The sequence below is a fragment of the Pelobates fuscus genome, chromosome 7, assembly GCF_036172605.1.
Source record: "Pelobates fuscus isolate aPelFus1 chromosome 7, aPelFus1.pri, whole genome shotgun sequence".
In the NCBI taxonomy this organism is placed as follows: Eukaryota; Metazoa; Chordata; class Amphibia; order Anura; family Pelobatidae; genus Pelobates; species Pelobates fuscus.
The window spans coordinates 43747572-43767233 of NC_086323.1; the positions used below are offsets into that span (position 1 = coordinate 43747572).

Here is a 19662-nt window from a genome sequence, read left to right on the forward strand (position 1 = left end):
ATTTAGGGGTGTGAGTAGGGTTGTGGCCAGGGACAGGGCTGTTCCGAGGAATATTAAATGACTTATTAGTAACTATTTATCAAAAATTTAATTTCGAACAAGAACAATGTATCTTATTTACACGGACTATTTTCTAAACATATTTTTTTAAGTTTAAAGACAGGTTACTGAGTATTATTGCTGTTAACTCTACTATACATTCAAACACACCAAGAATATCAAGCTTCTACAAAAGGATACATTAGGAACCCAAAACATGTACTGTCCTTCCTAAATAGAGACACTTGGAAGATATGCTAGATGGACAGTACATTTTGAAACTAACACATTCATCGTACCAAACCACCAATTGTTTTTTTCTTGCACAAATTTGATGCAAGGTGTTTGAAATAAAACAAAACTATGGACTATTCTAAAAGATTATTTTTTTTAAATCAGTATTCATCAGTATCACTTCTTGTCAAACTGTTTTTTTTTTGTTTTGTGTTTTTGTCTAGACAATCCAATACAAAAAGAATATCTTGTAAGGACTGAAAATAATGAACATTTTGTAACTCTAACAAGCAATGTGAATAATAAAAAGCAATAAATATTATAGTGATTATATTATTGGCAGCTAGAGGAGAAATGTGTGTTCAGCAAGTGACCCAAAGGTTTCAAATAATAAGCAAACGTCAAACAAGTATTTATATAAACCGTTCCATTTGCTATTGGATATTTCATGATTGGTGCAATGTATAGGTTAAGTTCCAGTATATGTTTTTTTTCTTCAAGGTATTGAGAGATATTCTATCTCCATCAGAGGTGATACTGTCCAAGAAAAGTGTAAATTATGAGAAGCTAACTCGATTTTTGAGTTATGTACTAGAGAGCACATGAGGAGTATTATATGTGCTGGCATTCAATTTAAAAAAAAAATGTTTTATTGTTTACAATATATCATATAATTTATTTATTACTAGCGCAAACTTATTTAAAATACCCCTCTGTTCGTTTTTGGTAAGCTGCTTTTATTATTTTTTATTCTTATATTATAATTGTACCTGTAGCTGCTTTTATTATTTTCTATTCTTGTATTATAATTGTACCTATATAATTACAGCAAGTGTTCGGGGGTTTGTCATTTATGCTGACCTAGTTAATTTTATTTACAGGGTTTGTTAGATTTTTATTTTTTTAATTCTTAAAGGACCACTATAGGCACCCAGACCACTCCAGCTCATTGAAGTGGTCTGGGTGCCAGGTCCATCTAGGGTTAACCCTGCAGCTGTAAACACAGCAGTTTCAGAGAAACTGCTATGTTTACAAAAGGGTTAATCCAGCCTCTAGTGGCTGTCTCATTGACAACCGCTAGAGGCGCTTCCAGGCTTCTCACTGTGAAAATCATTGTGAGAAGACGCTGACGTCCATAGGGAAGCATTGGGAAAGCCAGACGCTGGAGAAAGGTACGCGAATAACCCTTTCAACCACCTGGCGGGAGGGGGACCCTGAGGGTGGGGGGGACCTAAAGACCCTATAGTGCCAGGAGAATGAGTTTGTTTTCCTGACACTATAGTGGTCCTTTAAGCCCTCAACAAAGAGTAGGATTTGAATTCCAGATTTAGACACTGATTATAAAAAAACTTTTCTGATGGTAAAGTACTAAGAACATTTATGTTATGCTCTATTTTGTTTAGACTTACTTTCTCTTTTTTAACAGTATTTTTTTAGATTTTAGATTTGTATGTATTTATTTTTCTTTTGTCTTTTGTTTACTTTCTTTGTATATTAGGGTATTAGGTTATTGTTGGTAGTTGGTCAATTCTCCCGGGCTACTTTCTCCATGTTACTCGTACTGTATTAGGCCTTTTAGTAACAGTTTCATATTGTGGACATTCGATCCAGTGCTGCTACTTTGTTTCCTGAATCTATTTTGAAGTCGACAGTATCTTACACTTTCATCCGTTTAGTTAATGTTCTTGTTTGTATCTTGTGCTAGTTGCTTGTTGATCCTGTGTGTTTTGCTGTAATTACTCTGCACTGATATAACCTTACTAGGCTGGAGGTCTCTGAGGACGTGCCCTTGGCACAAAGGCGTTTGCAACTCCCCCACATATTTTATTTTTCTTTGCATTGATGTGATACATGTATTTAAAGTAATGACTTTTAATCCTCACATTTGAGTTCGGACCATCTGTCCTGTTGATTGGACCCAGCACCATTGACCTGACTGTGTGCATTGTGGGATGAGAACCCACCTGGCTAAACTCTCATAACGATAAGACCATACAGATTGTTCATCTTTTTATACTTTTTGCGTTTTTTGGATATGTTTCTGGCCTCTGAACGTAGTATTTTGTTATTTATACTAGTTTACAGAACTTAGTTTTGCTAAATCGGCCTACCTTTTCTTCCCTCTTGCCCACCCCTCAGACAGCCTGCTGTGTATGCTGTCATGAATTTTATGGCAGGAAGCTGACAACTAAATTGCATGCAGTGGTCTTGTAGTAAGATTAGCAGTGCTATTGAAAGTAAAGTGTGCTAAGTTACTTCCTGGTTTGGTGAGAGCCAATTGCAGAACTCGCATACCTTGGGAATTAGCAGCATGTGCAGGATCTTTACATCTGAGTTTTCTTTGTATGCATTATCTATATAATATTTTGAAAATAATGGGTTAATTGCAGTTTAGGGAGTCTCTTTAAGAAAGATAATACAATTAAATAATTTAAAAAAAATGTGGCTATTTCTTATTATGTTATAGTGATATATATATGTAAACATAATATTAATATTAATAACTTTAGTGCATTTTTATCATGCTGATTCCCCCATGTAAAAAAACAAGAAAAATCACAGGTTCCTGGCAAGTAATACACAGTAACAGCAAGTTGTCTGAATATTTAGCATTTTAAATTATAAAAACAGAACAGATTTTATTCTGGCTGTGAAAGTCAGTATCTTTTTTAACACACAATCTGTCTTAAAATGTTGAAATAGACTTGGTAACGGATACACAGAAAATTGTGCAATAAGTCTCATCCTGTAGGCACAATTATGGCTTACATAAGGTAATATCATCATGTGGTCCTGGGGGCTTGGCCACTTAATTACAAAAAGGGACTCGACATTCTAGATGAAAGTGAAAAGAATTTTGAGATGAAAGTGAAAAGTTTAAGGCTAATATTGAACATTTCACATCACTGATAGACGCAAACTTTAAATTCCTATAACAAACCCGAGCCAAGTAAAAGCAGCATAAACTTGGAGGTACACTGTGTTTCACGTAGACAGTCAATCACTGCTTATCAGGCAAATCTGCACATGCCTAAGCAACCAGCAGTGAAGGTACCAGGAAGTGGGTTTAGACTTTCTTTGTAATTAGTCAAAGAAAACCTACTTTGGATCCTTTCTAATTATTTTGCCATCTAAAAATGAGACCATATCAGTGACTTGCCAACCAGAGTAGCCTACATGGGCCAGAAAAAGCAGGATTCTGCCTGCTCAGCATAATATGTCATGCATTAGGAAAACGTTATATTTAAACTTAAAGGGACACTATAGTCACCAGAACACAGATTATTGTATTTGTTCTGGTGAGTATAATCATTCCCTTCAGACTTTTTCATGTAAAACTGTGTTTTGAATGTTTACATTACAGACTATAACTCCACTGGCCACTCCTCAGATGTCTACTAGAGGTGCTTCCTGGGGGGGGGGGGGGGGAGGGGGGCATTTTAATTGGCTCTAACCACCAGCAGACAGCAGGCATATCAGGGGCAGAGCCAGTAGAGGCAGCAGGTGCAGACTTGAATACCATTAAGATTTTACTATTTTTAGGGAGGCAAGGAGGGGATTGGGGGAAGGGGGTTGTAACGGATCCACTGGCACCCCGACTGGGTACCTCCGTTAATGGATGCTCCTAGCGCTTCCAGAGGACTCCAAGCACTCCACCAGACACCATAAGCACCGCAGGCTGCAGCTATCTCCCTTCAGAACGAAGCAGGAACAAGCTCTTACAAGAGCTCAGTGATTATAGCAAGGGAATATGCCTAGCATAGCAATCCCTTGTAGCAGATTCCCCCAATAAGAGACAGGACTCAAGTTGAGGGTAAAAATAGAACTCCCTGGCTGCTAGCTTGCAGCCCTTTTTATTAGGTGCTCCCATGAAGGGGAGGGACACACACAGTAACGTACATTAACCAATCACACAATAGTTACATCCCACACATAGCCCTCCCCTCTACCTGTAAACTAATTATCTGTACACACAGGAAAATACAATTATCATAGGTAGGGAAAATACAGTTTTTACACAACATTCATAACTCCCAAAATATACATCACATTCGCATAAAAATACATATTCACAATCAATCCATTCAGGGGAATAACATATAAAAAAATGGCATGAATCAGACATGGGGTTCAAAAGTTAGTAAAAGTATCTTTTGTTCCCCCTGGCTCAAACAGTAAAAGTAAAACATCCCCACAACGCATCCTGGCTTCCTCACTTCTGCCCTGGAGATAATTGGAGAAGGAATCTAATTATCTCCAAAGACAGAGCCAAACTCCATTACCCACATGGCAGACAAAAAGACAGTAAAAGACATACAATTACATACTGATACATTTAGTACATAAAACACACATTTCTACATATCCCCAGATAGCTTTGATCTGACTGCACATTATTAGATGAATGGCACTCAGATCACACGAATAAGCCTTTCTGCAGGGAAAATAAACAGTTTAACCTGCAGGGCCATAGTCCAAAGGCAAGAGGCGGGCAAGCAGCCCCCTCCAAGGACACGTGGCGAGGTCGGTTTCGCCACAGGGGTAGATGGTGGCTTTAACACTATAGGGTCAGGAATACATGTTTGTGTTCCTGACCCTATAGTGTTCCTTCAAAGCTGATATGTTACTACTGAGTAGTATATACATGCCAGGGTAAAATTCCTTATTGTACATGCTCATGTGCAAGATAGCAGCAATGATGCGGATCTCAGCAGGTGAAATGCAAAGGGGCCAAAGAAGAAGATGGTGGTGGCTACTTGGAAACGCCTCAGCCACCACAACATGAGCATGCTATAAATGGAATAAGGCAATAGTAGAAAGGTTTTTAAAAAAAATCAATTGCCTCTTTAAATTCCAATTGGATTTAAAGACAGTTGGACAGAAAGACAGATGGACTGACAGACTGAAGGACAGACACACATAAATACTATTCTACTAAACGGTTATCAACTGGGAAATAACCTTGGGAGCTGTGTACCCAGAAGTTAAGTTTTTTTCAATCACTTTGTTTCACGGGTGATTTTGTTTGTATTTCTGTTGTATTCCCAGTATTGTTATACATATCCATATTGTGTTCTCAAATCATATATAATGGCAGATAGCAGCAGCTATTTACAAAGGATACAAAAAGCAAGATCTCAAAAATTTGAGTCAATGTTTAAAAATGTAGCCAAACCGAAATATGTGGAAGGGCTAGAGGAATTTTTTAAATAGAAAGAGAAGCTGTTAAGCTTGGAAACAAAAAAATGGTGGGAGATTGCTTTTCTGGAGAGTTATCTAGGGGAAGGCCTCATTCCAAGAGGGCTCCGTATAGATAAAACCCCAGCGTTTGGTTTAGAAAATGAGGAATTCTTGAATAAATGGGACCATATCTTGTTTAATTGCTCTTGTCAATTAATGACATTGCTATTAGATTTTTCTAAAGCAAGTAAAGCAAAGGCAGAAGAGGATTTGACAATTTTAGATAAGATAGAAGTTGGGAATAGAGAGGACCCAGAATTTAAAGAGAAAGAGGAAATCATGTTCAAAAGATTAAAAAATCTAGACGAAAAAATTTCAGATACCAAAAATAATAAATATCTAAGGGATAAAGAGGACATGACATACAATACCTTTTCAACTAAAAATAGGGTCACTCGGAAGAGATTAGGTAGATCGAATGCCCAAAGAAAATTCACTAGAAATCCATTGAATTTTAGAAAAAGAACCCCAGAGAGAGAAAGGAAAGCACCATATTATTTTGGCAAAAAAAAACCACCAATCCATCACAGAGAGAGAATTCCAGTGAGAGAAAGAGAGTCATCAAATGATTATAGGAAGGGAACCCCAGAAAGAACAAGGGGGACACATAAGAGAACCCCAGAAAGAGAGGGGAGACCATCTTTTAGAAGAACAGCCGATGATAATGTAAATAGTCATGTAAATAGGAATTTGAATGGTATGGAAAGATCTCCAGATAGAGGCACAAAAAGGTTTGGATCTTATGCACAGGCCCTCAAAAATCAAGATGAGAATAGGAAAGGAAATACTTCTGACTCAAGAGAGGAGGAAAATTTTCAGGGGAGAACCCGAGCCCCCAAAGAGAAAATGATCACCAACTATTTCCGTCCCCGAGAGAAAAGGTGGGAACATCCCAATCGGTTTTCCAATTTGTACATAGAATCCCCACAAAAGAGAAAACGAGCAGAGGATCAGGAGAGACTACAAGGGAGGGATTAGACCCTTTGGGGGAAGAACTAAAGAGGGGGATAGTTAATTTATCCGGATCTAATTTGACAGAACAAGAGATTGATCTGTTGGAGAAGGGAATGAAATTTGCTCCCAATCAGGTAGCGGATGATTTCCAATTGTACATTGATTTGAAAAAATTTATTAGATCTATGACGGTAACGAGACATTTTCTGAAGTTCCCCAATCCAATTGAGACAGGTTTTGAAGTCAAGGAAAATGATATACAAAAGAGTTTCAAACGAAAGTCTAAATTTTTTCCAGTACAAAGCAAAGGGGCCCATTTGGAGACGTTTGAAAGTCTAGTGGAAAAAGATTTTGAGAAATGGACAGGAAAGAATAAACAAAAAGGAGGAAAGGAGGCACAAAATTTAACTAAGGGAGAACAGTTAGCATTAAAAAATTTAACCTCAAGGGAAGACATTGTCATTAAGGAGGCGGACAAAGGTGGAGCGATAGTGATTATGTCAGAACACTATTATCGACAAGAGGCCTTTAACATTCTGGCAGATGAGAAGACATATAAAAAGCTTAAAAGTGATCCCACCCTAGCCTTTAATGCAGAACTTAAAACCCTTTTAGAAGAAGCAAGAGCTGTAAATATTATTTCTAAAAAGAATTTTGAATACCTTTGGAATCCTTCTCCAGTCATTCCAATTTTTTATTTTATTCCGAAGATCCATAAAAACTTAAGAAATCCACCAGGACGCCCAATAATCAGTGGCATTGAATCAATTACAGCAAATCTGTCCGCCTTTCTAGATTTTCACCTACAAAAACATGCGCAAAAGGCATGGTCATATACCAAGGATACCAAATCATTTTTACAAGAGGTTGAAAATCTGGAATGGCGGGAAGATTACAGCTGGGCCACACTAGATGTGACCTCGCTGTATACAGTCATCAGTCACGATTTGGGGTTGGAAGCAGTTGCCCATTATTTGGACAGGGATGAAGATATTTCTCCAGGGCTTAAAACCTTTGTACTTTTTGGTATCCAGTTCATACTGGAACACAATTACTTTTTCTTTGATCAGTCGTTTTTTCTACAATTAGTGGGGACCGCCATGGGTACCAGGTTCGCCCCCAGTTATGCCAACATATACATGCGCAGGTGGGAAGACCTCTGCGTGAGGTTGGGGCATGACTGGGTGGAGAACCTGGTCCTATGGCGGAGGTATATAGACGATGTCATCATTATCTGGAAGGGGTCAGATCTGGAGTTTATGACCTTTGTAAATTATTTGAACTCTAATGAATACAATTTAAAACTCTCTCCAATATGGAACCGCAGGGAAATTAATTTCTTGGACCTAACCTTGTTTAGTGAAGGAAATGAAATCAGAACAAAGTGTTTTTTTAAACCAACCGATGGAAACAGCTATGTTCATAAACACAGCTGTCACCACCAACCGTGGTTGAAAGGGATTACAAAAGGACAACTTACCAGGGTCAGGAGAAACTGTTCCCATATTAAAGATTTCCATACACAGGCCAAACATGTGGCTGACAAACTTGTCCAAAAAGGTTACAGCAAAAAGAGGATAGATAGAGAAATTGATATGATGTCTAAAAAAGATAGGAATGACCTCTTAATAAATAATCCGATTGGTAGACATAAAGAGAATTTCAGACAATCTTTCTTTACCCAGTACAACATAGATCATCCTAAAATTAGGAGGAGTTTGTGCAAATATTGGCCAATACTGTTGGAGGACCCTATTTTGGGAGAACATCTGCCCAAGAAACCAAAAATTATATACAGGAAAAAACAAAATCTAAAAAATTTATTGGCACCAAGTTATGCTCTAAAAAATGTCTTTAAAAACAAAAAGAGCGATAAAGGTTTCAAGGGATGCAAGAATTGCAAAGCTTGCTCACAGGTCAATACAGACAAAGCTATGTCATATACCAGTTCCACCACTGGGAAGGAGTTTCACATTAAGTCGGGGATTGGCTGCCGCTCGGACTTTGTGGTCTATTTGCTTCAGTGTCCGTGTGGCAGCCAGTATGTTGGACGCACTAAGAGGTGTTTAAAAGTGAGGCTTCTTGAACATATTAACAACATCAAGAAAAAACTTGAGACCCACTCTGTTCCTCTCCATTGCAACAATTGCCCACAATTCTTTTTAAAAGGTTTACGGTGCATGGGGATGGAACAAATTCAACCACACTGGAGAGGGGGGAACAGGGAAAAGCGTTTGGCCAAAAGAGAGTCCTATTGGATTCATAGACTGGGCACCCTTACACCAAGGGGACTGAATGTAGATATGGATATCATTTGTTTTTTGGATTAACTGAGTTAAAGAGAGAGATATATATTCTCTTCTGATGTAGATAAGTTTTTTCTGAGATTTGAGCACACTAGTCTTCACGATTAGGCAAGAGAAATAAATTATGTTGCACACTATATGCACATGCAATTATGGATTGCGATTAGGCACGAGAAATAAACTATGTCAAACACAATATGCAAATGCAAATATGGATATGTCACTTTAAAATGAAAAATGAAAAATTTAAAAATTATAGCTATATATTCACATGAACTATTGGTTTAAAAGGTATTTTAAGAATTCACAAACTATTAATTACTTATGGTATATAATATAAGATAAATTTGTGATATATAACTTTAGAATTATATTTGTATGCACACTTGGATAGGAAGTTGTTGCATCCATTTTTTCATACTTTTTCGTTTTTATTATAAGTTATAGAGGATATATTAATGTTCTTATTAGCATTATGGGTATAAGCTGTTGCACTCATTTTTTTATTTTTTCAAATTTTTCCGTTTTTATTACAAGTTAGAGAGGACATATTAATGTTCTTATTAGCATTATGGGTATTTTGTATGCAATGTATAACAGCCCTCTCGTTTAGATTCTCAAGTACCATCAAGCAATAAATGGACTCATCTCTTTTTATGGTGGAACGCACGGCCATGTTATTTTTCCCGAGTGTGGAACGCATACGGGTCACGTGACCGGAACGTAACGCGTGACGTATGCGGAAGTGATAGGAAAACTACACGAGGAGGAATTGCAATCTCCGGCAAGAATCCACACCTGAAGAGAATACCGGGCAGCGAATGAATTTGAGAGGAAAAAAGACACCCACTATTCCACCAATGACTTGGAGGGACTAGCCCTATATAAGATTTCTTGTGTTAGCGTTTTTTAGGATGCCATTGCCAACTATTGTACATGTCACTGCTGGTTTTATTGAAAAGGTCCCTGAGGAAGTCCTTCTTTAAAAGGACGAAACGCGTAGGACCGGTGACCTGTTTTATTTTTATATTTGTTTGTTTTTATTTTTTTTTGTACACCTCCTGATTTTATGAGTGAATAAATTGCCTTGGAAGGATTCTTTTGGTCGGAGTCTGTTTTGAATCATCTAGCTGACCCAGACACCCCATTGGCTACCACTCGAGGAGGAATACTGATCGATACCCCCCATCTACATCGTGGGGCGGCACCTTTAAAACGCTAATCCATTTGGAATTTGTGAGTGCATATATACCAGTACACTACCTTTGAGTATCAAACAATATTTGCACTATGTTTTATCCTCTATTCTAGGTACATCAGCAGAATCCCTAAAATATCCTATCTTTTACACATAAATACTGACAGATGGAAAGATAGCAGGCCATTGCCTACCAAAGAAATAATGTTATCATATAGCATACAACTAGAGGCGTCCTATGACGTTACTGCAATGCCAATATAAAACTACCATTTCTATAAAACAACATCAAACTGTGCAAAATCAAACATTTCTAAACGTAGTAATGCGTGAAATTCCATTGTTTGACATCCACCAGCTTTATGTCGGCCTACTCTCTTCCTCACGCAGTCGATCTTGCTACCTATGCATATTGTTATTTGCACATTTAATCACATATTGCTTCATGACATTCTAGGAGTGTGTTTGAAATACTACCTTAAATAAGCAATTTAAAAATATCCTTAGAAAATTGGATATTACATTTATTATTGTAATATATCCTACCTATACTATTATCTAAAATGAATTGTTCTGCAGATCCCTTATCTTATGAGGATATCCAGCACCTTGCTTTTTGCATTTCATACTTGACCACAGGTCTCCCCTTTTTTTTTTTTGATGATAATTATTATTATACTTTCGCTCCTTTTCTTTGGTTGGACTTCTTTTGGATTGTCCGTAACAAAGTGTAAAATATAAGTCTTGGTGGGTTTATTGACTTCTTTATCTAACTTGATAACTATGTTACTACAGCATGAAGCCATGCTTAAGGTTAAAAACAACCACTGTGAAGTTTATCTTTAAGAAAAATCAAACCAATAAACAGTGTGAAGCATAAAAAAGCTACATGAAAGAATTATAGTATCCATCACAGAACCTTGACAGTAGATTATTTTCTTCAAGACTAGCGAAGGCAAAATGAACAAACTCTACTGTATTACACTGTATATTGCATAAAATTGAAGATTTGAAGATTGAAGATTTTGACAGTTCTAATAAATGAATTTTCTGTTCTGTTCTAGTTGCAAGTGCCAGGGACAAAACTGTACTGCTGAGCAACGTCTGATGATTTTTTTATAAGGGTGTCTATAATTTGGGCATGTATCTACATTACTGGGAAGCTTGTAGACAGAACAACCTTATTATAGAATGCCTTATAATAATCATGAAAAGGTACTGTATAAAGAATTCATGTAGCCTGACTGAGTGTAAGAGTTTGATACATAAATTGTGATTTTTTATTATTTTTTTTTGTAGCAGGAAGGGGTTGGGAATTTGTGCTTTTGGTTGTCTTTTTTTAGTACCTGTATTTCTGCGGAGGTTTCCATGTTTAGACAAATTATAATGTTCTCATATGTGATAATACACAATTTTCAGATAATATAAGACTATAAATATGTCCTAATGTGTTTTATACCCCACCTCCTATAGACTGTAAGCTCGTTTGAGCAGGGTCCTCTTCAACCTATCGTTCCTGTAAGTTTTCTTGTAATTCTCCTATTTATAGTTAAATCCCCCCTCTCATAATATTGTAAAGCGCTACGGAATCTGTTGGCACTATATAAATGGCAATAATAATAATAATAATAATAATAATAATAAAATAAATATCACACAGAAATGTAGAAGCAATACCGACAACAACCAATAGAGGGAGCATTTTAGTGCAAAGTAGTTCATATATCAACCCATAAATTGTGCTTAGGTAGACATAGCAATGCATGCATACACCCAAAAAGTGGAGGTTAGTTATAATTAATTTGTGTTTGTAAGGTCATTTGAAAGTTCGCAGCCAGCGGTTTCAGAGCCTAACTTTGTGTAAATCGTTCCAAGATGGAACTTCTTCTTTCATTTATTAACAACAAATGTAGCACCATTAGATACCAGGGGTGGGTGACTTTTAAAACTCTAGATGTTGTGGACTTCATCTACCCTGATGCTTTGCCAGCATTATAGCTGTAAGAGGATTATGGGAAGTGTAGTGCACAACATCTGGAGTGCCAAAGTTTGCTTACTCCTTCACTAGACAATAGTATTAGTAGTAATCCCAAACTATTTTCTACATGAATTGAAAGTAAACTCAAAGCCAAACTACTACATTTTAATGTACTGGTTTGGACACTAAGATACTGCCCCATTTCTCAGACAATGTAAAACAATGGTAAAACCATTTATGAGAAATAGCAATGTTAACATTTTGCTGAAAACACATCTCTAGTGGAAGCATGTTGGTTCCTTCTTTTTAATGTTCCTTCCTTGATTAAGAAGCCATGATCAAATTCCTTCCTAAGACCTTTGATTACGAAGCCATGCTCAAAGTCCTTCTTAAGACCTTTGATTATAAAGCCATGCTCAAAGTCCTTCTTAAGACCTCTGATTATGAAGCCATGCTCAAAGTCCTTCTTAAGACCTTTGATTATAAAGCCATGCTCAAAGTCATTAAACACAACATGATGACCCAAACACGGCTAAAGCGTTTCATACAAAAGCACTTCATTAAATGGTGGATGCACACGTATGCACTATGTGCCCTCGATGCTTCTCCTTGAGAAGCACTGGATTGGACCAGAGATCATCAAGCAAGGTAATCTCATTCTGAATGGTTCAGACTGACCAAAGGCTATCTTACAGGTAAGTTTAATGTTTTTATGCCGTTATAATTATTTTTTTTCAGTTTAATAAGTGGACCCTAAGTATAAATAAAAAATAAAATAAAAAAAAAACTATTCTACCTTAAAATGTAATATATTTATTCTTAGCGTTTTATTCTAGCGAGAGTTCCTTTAAATACTACTTGAAATTCAAAACCAAATGGCAACCATAGGCTAGATTAGATTTTATAGTAAAATACAGTTGTGCTGCTTCAGGCGAAAACAAAAATAAAATCACACATAAGCCATTACAAATTCAGATTTTAAAAATATCACATTAGAACTGGAAGATAAATACTTACACGGCTCAATGCTTTCACTTTATTAAAAAGTATGTTACCAGACACGATTATAATTCAAATGGCAGGCTCATTTTATTAAAGGAAACATTTGCTATGCAGACCTACACACAATCCTGCAGTTCTGTTACAGAAAAACAACTGCAGCACAAATAAAAATAAACGCATAAATAAAAGATGATACAGTCAACAATCTGGGTGCTGGGGGGTGTAAACAATATGCAGAACAATCCCCATTGCATTTGAATTGTTAAAAAAAAAAAAAAAGATTGTTAAATGTATACCGGCCTTTGTATTTCTCGCTAGCCCCTTTCTTACATCTCATTAACATTGAGGTTGGTATGTATGTCTCATGCATCCGCCCAGTAAAAGAATACAAAAAATGTGTTTATTGCACAAATACACATTAATGTATCACTGGTTTAACTAAATGAGGTAAGCCAATAGGCTATTATAGAAAGGGTAGGAGAATTAAAGGAGCCCTTTAAACAAAATAGTTACATGTATCCCTTTAATATTTTAGAATCCTCTAAACACAGGCTTCCCAAAACTCCAGATGTTGCTGAACTACAACTCCCATGATTCTCAGCCTATCTATTTCATTCATAGAATCATGGGAGTTGTAGTTCAGCAACATCTGGAGGGCTGAAGTTTGGGAAAGCCTGCTCTAAGATTTTAAAACCTGCAGTGAAACTTACCTTTATATTAGTGCCAGTTTGCCTCTCAAGAGTCATAAAAAACTGATAAGATGGTTTACACAGAGAACGTGCAGCATTCCAATAGAGAATAGTGTCCAGTGTCACGATACTTTGCGGATGTAAAATAGATTCAGTTATGGAATCTGTTTAGTTTTAAGTCCCTAGTGCAGGGGTAGGCAACCTACGGCACTAGTGCCATGCACGGCACTCGAGGTGCCTTTGCACGGCACTCAAGGCTACAAGAGCCAAACAGGCTCTGGCTTGTCAGGAGTCCCAATGAAACTTCAGATATCTATAATACGAAAAGGTGGTGATGGACAATCCTCAATTTATGCATTGGAGCACATAGAGGAAGTGATCTCAGATCACTTCCTCCCAGCACTTATGAATGGGAATCCACACTGCAGTAAAGCAGCCCACAGCTTCCTGTTGCAGCTTCTGTCCTTGAGCTGTACCTGGCCAGCCTGGTCCTCACTGGAACCCAGGGAAGCGTCAGAGCTGCAGAATAACCCTCCCCTCATACAAATAATACAAACACACACACAGTCCGCACAAACACAACACCACCAACAATCCACATACATGCACACAACCCCACATGCAGCCTCTCACATGCAATACCCCAAACAGCCCCACACATACAAACACTACCAAATACACAATGTGACATATCCATCCACACACAATTCCACAAGCAGCCCCCATACACAGCTCAAATTCATAGGTATTATACATGATACCAAAAACTATTAATGAACATATACAATATAATAGCTCATATACTCACAAATACAATGATACAAAGCAACTGCAGTATAAATAACACAAGCAGTATATGGCAACATGCACACCTCAATTTAAAGAAATAGGACCGACACGCTATGGGACATCACAATCATATTTCGGCACAGTGCTGCTAAAAGGTTGCCTACCCCTGCCCTAGTGGCTGTTTGAATGACAGTCACCAAAGGTTTGTGGATTGCAAAGAGAAAACTGATTTGTCTCCGAAACGGCACTGTTTTCTTTAGCAAGGCTGGCGGCACAGCATCTAAGCCCCAAATTGTCTGCGTTAAGATGAAGTGACATTGTTACCCAGAGTGTTCCTTTAAGAACTGGACTGCGGCATTGTTTGACCGGACATGCTGGGGAAACTGCTGCTCTCTACACATATACAAGAAATCAGATGCTTGGCACTTTTGTTTCTTGTTCAGAGCTGCCAAACACTCTGCAGGATTTAGCATATGTGAAAACCTAAGCTACTTACGGACCATTTCTCTATGAGAAGCGTTTATCACTATGGAACCTTCAAGTACCACGTTTTGGGGAATGTGTCTTGCTGTTTTACTTTAGCAATCAATAGGCAAGTGGGTGGGGGAGGATGTACTTATCACTGTGGAACCTTTCTAAAGCAGATTTTGAGAAATTGGATTCCTTTTTTATACCTATTGTACAGCGCTACAGAACTTGCTGGTGCTATATAAATAATAATATAATTAAATAAAATAATAATAATAATAGAAACAGGGGGCTCATTTACCCCTTTCAGCTTAAAGCACTGCTCAGCTCTCCTGAATTATTGAATTGAGTCAAGATTTTAGCTGGATCGAATGCTGATTGACAGCTGAAATCCTGATCTGAATGCTTCAAATCTGGATTTTAAAAATCTAAACTATTTGCCTGCTGGGAGCAGTAGCAAAGGCAATACAAGCAGGCAAATGATGAAACTGTGGTGGTAACTATGCGGTGGTAACTATGTGCTGGCTCTTTGGCTATGACATTAGAAAAGTTAAATAAATTTATATAAAAAAAAATAAGCCTGTGTGGACCAAAAAGAACATCATAGTACTATAATAGAGGTTTTAAACCTCCCAATGTCCACACCTGCCGAATAGCTATTAATTATCTAAAACTATGCATTGCTACTCTGTTGCTAGAAATGCCCTATCCCATGAGCCTGTAAACTAATGGGGGTAGGGGCTACTTACTAACTTACTAACCTTATTAAAAAATACTTACCTGGGGGCTGAGAGGGACACTAGGCCTCCTCACTTAAATATTATAATTAGGACCCTGACAGTAAAAGTTTGATGGAGCAGCAGCCACCTTTGTAGTTCCAAGGCCTAACTATCTTGGCATGTTCAATCTATAGTTTTACTTGTCATACGACTAGCTCAATGCAAACATAGAATTAACAGCACTGCAAAACAAGCCCTTTAATGTCTTTTTTTTTTTTTATCAAAAACAAATCTAAAACCGAAAAGGCTAAAGCTAAGAATGGCTCCACTGATATACATTATATTTACAGAACATATGTCAGCATGGGCTGAATGTTTGGGATGATTATATGTAAATAATGTACGAAGTGACATTTCAGAGCCACAGAATTTGACAGATCTTTGCACCCACATGAATAGTCTAGTACAAGCTGTGTACACAGGAACAATATAAATGTCTATGTTTGATTTCGTAATAATTCCTTAATTCTAGCTATTCTATGCAATATTTTCAAGTATGGAATTCAGACAAATATTACTGTTTCAGATATGTAGAAATCTGTTTACGAAATGGTTGGCACATTTCAGGATTTATTTAATTATTTCAGTTAAAATACAGCAAATATTGTCGTCATGTGATAACAGGAACTTTACTGTCATTTGATTTTTTTTACAAATGAAACAGTACATTCTAAGGTGTGTTATGTGACTCTTATACAATGCCTGTGCGTTGTGAAATTAGGCTGTTGCACAAGATCTTAGAAAAAAGCTTAAATATGTATGATTTTCTATTTTTAAAGAATATTGTAATTTTTGTGATTTACCCAGACTGAACATCATAAAAACCATGCCCAAATGACTATACAGAATTTGCTCATGTCAGCTTTAGAATTCTAATTTGGAATAAATTAAAAAAATGAGTTTATCATGCACTCTAAAAATAAGATTCCAAGCTGAGTGTTGACAGTATGAAATGCTGCACATCGGGACTTTTATAAAACGTTTTTAACAAGCTCATTACTAGCTGGCCATCCTGGCACATAATTTCCTGTGAGGCTCCACCAGCGTTTAGGTGTTGCTACTTCATTACACATGAAGCTTTCCTAGCCTTTTGACAATCTAGCTCACAAACATGTGCAATACCATGGTTAACTAACACGGCTACAGAGTTACTGTCAGGAATTCTATGTGAATTCAAAGACAAAAAATAAATCTAATTTAAAGGGACACTACAGTTACCATGACTACTACAACTCAATGTAGTGGTTATGGGCAGTGGCGTACATATAGGGGTCGCAGCTGTGACCGTGCCAGTCACTCAGGGGTCCCGGCCACCTTGCGGACCTTGCGGACCTCTGCGACCTGGTGCCCGCGGCCATGTTTTGCAGCCCCAGCCTGCGCGGCAAACTGCTGGGGCCGCCGTCTAAGGTGTCCATCGGGTGGCCCATGCTGTTAGGGCCACCCGATGAGTATGAATTTTCAAGGGGCCCTGTCAGCGCTGCAGCGCTTTAACAGCGCGACCGGGCCCCTGTGATGACATGACACTCTGGGAGGAAGTGACCATGGATCAGTTTTGCACCGGGGCCCCATGGATTGTGTGTATGCCACTGGCTACAGGGCATAAAACTTGTGCCTGCAAGTTCATCTTTGTAAACACAGTCCTTTCAGACAAAAAGCAGCATTTACACTGCTGCAGAAGTCCATCTCTAGTGACTGTCATTCGGACTGCCACTAGAGGGACCTCCTGGAAGAAGTCCTGCAATCTTTGCAGGACTTGTGTTCAGCATCTCCAAGCTCTGCATGGAGAAGTTAAACTCTCCAAATAGAGATGTATTGAATGAAGGCATCTCCTTTATGAGATGCTAAGTGGTGCAGCATGGCAATTTGCGGTGAATGCACACTATCCTCCTACTGCTACCTCATAAGAAGTATTGGATTGGCTGATATTATCAAAGCACAGAGACCAATGTGGAGAGGGGAACAAGGTAGGTACAACTTGTTTTTTATTTTATTTTATTTTTTCAAAGAAGGGTGGAGGAGGGCTGGACACCTAAATCGTTGTCTATAGTGTCTGACACTATAGTGTTCCTTTAATGTCAAAATTGCAGAACTGAAAAATATTCTCAAAGTCAAAGTGATTCCAATTTAGTTGTTATGGCTTTAAATTTGAAATTCACTTTACATTTCCAACATTTCTCAATTCTCATCTGGATTTATGACAGGTAAAAGCTTAGCCCTAATCCTAAAATGAAGTGTCAGTTTCCTTCACTGTGTAAACAACGCCTGAGTTTAAACCCAAGAAAGAATTGCTCAGACACTGATGGCTTGCCCTACACCATAATATATGTAGGCAGAACTTTGGGATGAAGACTCTCTCAGAGAACCCTGATAACAGACTATGTGATAATGGTCCCACTATGGCTGGATCCGCCCTTTGTACACTCAAAGTTGTCTTTCCATTTGATTGGTGATGAGGTAGCTTACAGTTATAAACTATTTAAACGTAACTATAAAATATTATATAAGATTGGTAGCAAAGCAGTAACTAGACATGTGCAATTTGTTTTGTTCAGAATGTACATTCAGATGAATTTCATGCAATTAGGACATTCGGATGCTTACGAATGTCCGAAGTTCGAATTGCCGAATTTCCAAATTGCTGAAGTACCGAATTTCCGAAATGCCGAATTGCCAAAGTGCCGAAGTGCTTCGGATTTCTGAAAAGTGGCAAAACAAGAGAGGGAGGGAAAATTACATAAATGATGACAGGAATCTTGATCATTAAGCTAATTCCTGGCACTTGGAGCCCTATAGATGTGTAAGTGGTTGTGGTGGCAGTCGGGGCACTGGGAGCCCTATAGATGTGTAAGTTGTTGTGGTGGCAGTCCGGGCACTGGGAGCCCTATAGATGTGTAAGTTGTTGTGGTGGCAGTCCGGGCACTGGGAGCCCTATAGATGTATAAGTGGTTGTGGTGGCAGTCCGGGCACTGGGAGCCCTATAGATGTGTAAGTGGTTGTGGTGGTTAGGGTTAGGGGTTTGGGTTACGGAGCCACCCTGGTGTGTAAGTGGTTGTGGTGGCAGTCCGGGCACTGGGAGCCCTATAAATGTGTAAGTGGTTGTGATGGTTAGGGTTAGGGGTTAGGGGGTTGGTCCGAATTGCCGAAGCCAACAATTTTTTTTTACTTAGCCAAATTTCCGAACCAAACCAAATTTTTTGCCCATGCACATCCCTTTCTGTAATGTTTTTTTTTAGCTAAAGAAGAGAATAAATTAAATTCCTCCTGTTTTTGAAAATACAGGAAGTAAAGTTGGTATTTCACTCTGCCTCTCTGTGCCAAAATCAATCTCCTGCCATTTCATATTCACTATTAGGCAATTATAGGTGATCAAAAGTTATCATCATATAGAGTTTTTTTTGTAGACATAGCTGAAGGTGATATTGTTTTTCTTCTTGTGGAAGCCACTTGCACAATGTTACAATGAATGATTTTCAGCAGCTTGTAAGAGAATCAACATTAAGTGGAAGTAAAGTGTGAAACACGAGAGATATCACTGGAGTCAGGAAGAATCATAAAAAAATAAATGAAACAAACAAGGATTTATTTGATTCACTCATACGACCAACATTAGATGTGAACCAACAACAATATGCTCTGAAAATAAAATGTTTGTATGGTGAATATATTAACTACCAAAAGATATATCTGTAAACACTGTAGATATGGAGATTCAGTTTGTCCAGAATTGCAATTCGTCTAGATTTTGGCCGATCGGGTGATCATCGGAATTCCCAAACTTTGAACCACCATACGACCAAAGAAAAGACTCACTCAATGGACAAACATGTTCATTCTGATTTCTGATTTAGAGTTTTATCTTTGGTGCCAAAAAAAGAGACAATTGATGGGAATAAAGAAGATTGCCATCAATTGGTAACAGCCACTAACTGTTAATTGTATTCACATTAAGTGAGAAGTGACGAAGAGAGAGGAAAAAAAGTAGAAG

At 37.8% G+C, this 19662-nt stretch overlaps 1 protein-coding gene across 2 annotated transcripts in view; it reads right to left on the bottom strand.

Moving 5' to 3' along the window:
- DAB1 (DAB adaptor protein 1) overlaps window positions 1-19662 on the bottom strand; it is a 626843-nt gene that overhangs the window by 172835 nt on the left and 434346 nt on the right. The window lies entirely within an intron of this gene.